The 4,993-nt window shown below is 36.7% G+C and overlaps 1 pseudogene; it reads right to left on the bottom strand.

Moving 5' to 3' along the window:
- On the bottom strand, positions 1 to 930 carry LOC119536256 (annotated as a pseudogene).
- Between the last annotated feature and the right edge of the window lie 4,063 nt (positions 931 to 4,993).

Raw genomic sequence — 4,993 nt, 5'->3', positions numbered from 1 at the left:
CTAAAACAAAATGCAATTCCTTTTTTCAAGCATCTTATTTAGTGCAACTTTGACATCCTTATTCCTCAGACTATAGATCAAGGGGTTCAGCATTGGCACAATAATGGTATAAAACACAGAAGACATTTTCCCTTGGTCCATGAATCTGAGAGATGATTGTTGTAGGTACATAAACATTACAGAACTAAAGAAAACAGTGACAGCTGAGATGTGGGAACTGCACATGCTGAAGGCTTTAGATCTGTCCTCAGTGGAGTAGATTTGCAGGACACTGGCAATGATAAAAACATAGGAACCAAGGATGGCAAGAGTTGGGACAAAGACATTAAATGCACTGAAGCACAAAACTATCACTTCATTGATATAAGTGCTGGAGCAGGAGAGCTCTAATAGTGGGAAAAGATCACAGAAGTAATGGTTTATTGTACCAGCCTTACAGAAAATCACTCTTAGCATGCAGCCTGTGTGACCTGTGGCACCAATCATTCCCATCATATACACCCCAAGTACCATCCCGGAGCAGGCTGAATAGAACATGGTGACATTATAAAGCAATGGATTACAGATGGCAGCATAGCGGTCATATGCCATTGCAGCCAACATATGACATTCTGAAATAATAAAAAGAAGGAAGAAGTAGAGCTGAGTCATACATTCCAGTTAGGAGATGGTGTTCTTCTCTGTCATTTTGGGGGTAATGACAGTGGAATGACAGAGATCAATGAAGGACAAGCTGCTCAGGAAATAGTACATGGGGGTGTGCAGGAGAGAACTGAGCCCAATCAGTGTGATCATGCCCAGGTTCCCCACCACTGTGACCACATAGATTCCCAGGAAGAGGAGGAAAAGGGGCAGCTGGAGCTTAGGACGTTTCGTCAGCCCAGCAAGGATGAACACAGTCACTGGGGAATGATTTCCTGCTGCCATTTTCCTCAGGAAATTTTATGTAGGAAGAGAAGAAAAATTAAGGTAGATTTTCATTGTCCAACCACTCAAGGACATGTGAAATAATACACAAGTCTCATCAACTTAATATCTCCAATTCTCTTTGCCTGTCAAAGGCCCTGGGATCACAATAATCTGGGGCATGTAAATAAATATAGGATTGAATCATCCCTGTTTTGTTCTATGCTATAAGAGTAGGACTAAGAACTGCCTAGTCCCTGAATCCCCACAGCTGGTCTGATAACTTTGATTCATTGTTCTCAGCACTATCCATACCTAATTTGTGATCTTTTCAACTCTCCTGCAGCACAAATATTAGTATGACTATTTTATATATTAGATAACTGAGGCTCATAGAGGTTGAATATTTGCCCATTGTTAAGCGTATAATAAGTGATCAAACATGTGAGAGAAGGCCCATCTGTCCCTATATAAGGCCCTTTCCAATTTCACCTTCCATCTCTTCTTTCAGCTACTAATGTCTGTACTCCTATCTTTTTCTCTTTGTAGTATCAGAAAAACTGCTCATAGCAATTAATGTATGGGAAAAATTCATGTAAAGTACCAACAATAGTGTACTGACTACTGATCCAAGCTGGATTCCCCTTTAGTGAGTACCCTGACGAATGACACCACTCCAAAAATTCAGAAGTGTTGACCCTGGAAAATAACTGGATTCTTAACATTAAGTAAGTATATCACTCAACTTGAACCCCATATGCAAGAAGGATGAGAGCTTCCTAATGAAGAGAATATAGCGGTGTGGAACACTCAAGCCAAAACTCACTCATTCCAAAGACACTTATGGTGTGCCCACCATGTGCTAAGGTATTTTTTAATAACCTGATGTGGTCCATGATCCTTGGGCAATATGTTCTTAAGGACCAGGGCTGCAGAATGGCATTCTCACATGATTCTTGGATTATGACAATGGTGTGTGTGTTGTCTTGGTGTATTTTTCACTCACCTTCAAGCCAGATGTTTTAAGAGCACTCCATCAGGGGCACTCAAGATAATGCAGAAAGAATGTTTATCTCTGGGTTGTGGGTTTAGAAGGAAATTGATGAGTTCCTGGCATGGGATACTGTGATGACAGTTCTATTTTCAAAGAAAGAGATCCAAAAGATACCATCAAAAATTAGTAGTGTATCAAAAAACAAGTGTATGAATATTTAGATAAGAATGATAGAAAGGGGATGTTACTATTCATTGATTACCATGTGCTTGGAACTGTGCAGTCACTTCATAAACACTATCTGGTTTATTTCCCCCAGCAACCCTATGCCATACAAGCTTATTACTCATATTTTATAGATGAGGAAACTGAAACTCAGAGACCTAAGTGACTTGCTCATGGTGACACTGTGGCTTCTCAATATAGACGTGGAGATGAAAGTTCTGACAATGGCTGTGGGAAATAAAGTTGTCACAAAGTACTTGAGCTAACAATGATAACTGCTGGAAATACTGTGCGGCCAAAAGCAAAGCGTGTGCAAAAAACACATGCTAGATTCCAAGAATGTAAGAGCTGAAGAAACATTATATGGTGATAATTAGCAATAATTGAGTGATTTCAATTAGGCAAGAATCTAGAATAGATCCCAGTAAGTTGAATCCTGCGTTTGTTACTTATCCATGCTCAGATCACTCAGTGTAGTGTGAATAAAGGACCCAACTAGGTTTACAGCATGAAATAAAGACAAAAAACCATTATCGTTCCCAAATTGTCAGTTGCAGCTAAAGTGCTATTAAAAGCAAGGTTCCATTCTGACACTAAAACAACTGTCTGAGTTACTTGTGCTTATACTGTGTGATCACAGCTGAAAATAGGAAACTATAAAGCCAAAATATAATTCTACATTTTAGTACTTTGCTTTCTTCTTCCAAGATTGTATTGGTACAACACTCTTGATGATTACTATGATGTAACAAAGACAATCTTGGTCTTTGGGATTGGCAGTTTTCACATACTTACTGCTTTGTTGATTATTGTTTAACTTAAACTTGTGTTTAAAAAAACTAATTATATGTTGAAAGTTTGGGTTTTTTTAATATTAGGAAATGATTTCTCAAAAAATAAGATGTTTCTCATCTATAGGTATAGAGTTCACTCATGATTGTGAAGATATCCTTGAGTGAGGGCCTTTATTTTTTAAATAACTTTAGAACACTGCAAAAATATCTTTTAAAATATGTAGAGTTTAGTAGTGGCACTAGGAAAAACTGCCTTGAGATTCACAATCATTAAAAATGATTAAAGGGGAAATGTTAAATTGTATATATGGTGACAGAAAAAAATTTTTTTTTAAATCCATGGAACTACACTATAGAAACAGTGAACCCTAAGTTAAACCATGGGTTTTAATTAATAGTGCAATTATAAAAATGTGCTATTATCAATTGCAGCAAATGTTTCACCAATGCAATATGTTGGTAGTGGGGTAGGGTATAGGAATCCTGTATTTTATGCATAATTGTTCTATAAGCACACAGATTCTCTAATAAAGAAAAAAGAATTAAAACAAACAAACAAAAACCATTCTATCAATAATTTAGATGAAACCACCAAAGAAATTACTATGCGATTCAAAGTTGACATTAACATAGAAGACATTAATAATACTGATTCAAGTAGATATCATTAGACTGTGAATATGAACTGATACTGTAAAGAAGAAACTTAGCAGTAATATGCATAACATTTGCTGTGGAACATCAATTCATTAATTTTGTAGATATTTTGGCACCCAGTATGAGCCAGATATTATTCTGGGATCTCAGTAAAGAGAAATGAATAAGATAGAATTCTTGCTCTTCAAAATCTCAGTCAGAAGGTGGAGAGGCAGACTAGAAAATGTAATAAACATTATGATTGCATAGGTTCTACATAAACACAGTGGGCAGTGGGGGTCAATGAAGGCTTCCAAGACAAACCTGAGTTGGAAGGATAAATAGAAGTGAGCCAGTCTGTACAACATTAAAAATTGAGAAACAAGGGCCTAACATCTCATCAATTTCAAAAGCTCTGGATCAAGAGAAAAACAGCTAAAAATGCCAATAAATTGCAAAGGATTCATTAAAAGGAGCATAATATCCAGAATGAGGGAAGTGATAGCCATGCAAGCAAAACTGCATCTGGGTGCTTATTTTAGGATGGTCATTTGCCATTTACCACTTCTAAATTATAATTATCCAGGAAAATTGAATATTTGGATCAAGATAATTTACGTCAAATATCTCTACAACTAATAACACAGAAAAGGGATCAGAATTATTGGGTGTTACATCAGAGGGCAGAGCTATGTCCAATGAGGTTATTTTTGCCTCAACATCAGAATCTTTCTAACCATTAAATATGCTGAAAGTAGGATGGGTTGAATTACAAAAAAAAGATAATTTTCTGTCTTTGAATGTGTAACAGCAAAATACGAGTAACCATTTTTTAGGTTGCTTTAGGAAAATCTTGCATTGTGAGGAAACTAGACTTCACAAATGTCCTCTAACATTCTGAGATTGAAAGGTTCTAGGACAGATACGAGTCAGTTACTCACCCTTTCTCTACCTAAAAACCTGAGTCCAAGTTTAGACCAAGTGTCCTCTAAAGGAAATAGCCCTTGGTGATGTGATGATGTTGGTGGTGGCAGTTCAAAATAGAGGCCTCTTGGCTCTGTTTTACAGTAGGGTTCAGAACACAGGTCTCAATTTCTGAGTTGCTTATGTAGATATTCTGAATAAAAAATCATGATTCCTTACTGTATCTTCCTCATATTGCTACTTGAAGCACTAATCAAAGTGGCATATTGTTTTCACACAGAGTTTGTATATTTAAGAGTTCTCATTAAATACATACAGATAGAAGCTCCCTGGAGATTTCTATCACCAAGGATGAGCTATTGGGGAAAACGAACAATTAAATTTTGCTTTTTTTCATCCTTCACATGACACGATCATTAACTCCCCAGCGTATAATATTTTCTCTCAGTGTTGACATCATAGACAGTCTTTAGTCATTAGTTCTAGTCATTATCAGCCAGAAATCAAGATTCAG

Source organism: Choloepus didactylus, chromosome 6 (genome assembly GCF_015220235.1).
Source record: "Choloepus didactylus isolate mChoDid1 chromosome 6, mChoDid1.pri, whole genome shotgun sequence".
NCBI classification, from domain to species: Eukaryota; Metazoa; Chordata; class Mammalia; order Pilosa; family Megalonychidae; genus Choloepus; species Choloepus didactylus.
Note: the sequence above shows the minus strand (reverse complement) of the source record. Positions and strands in the feature narration are given on the sequence as shown.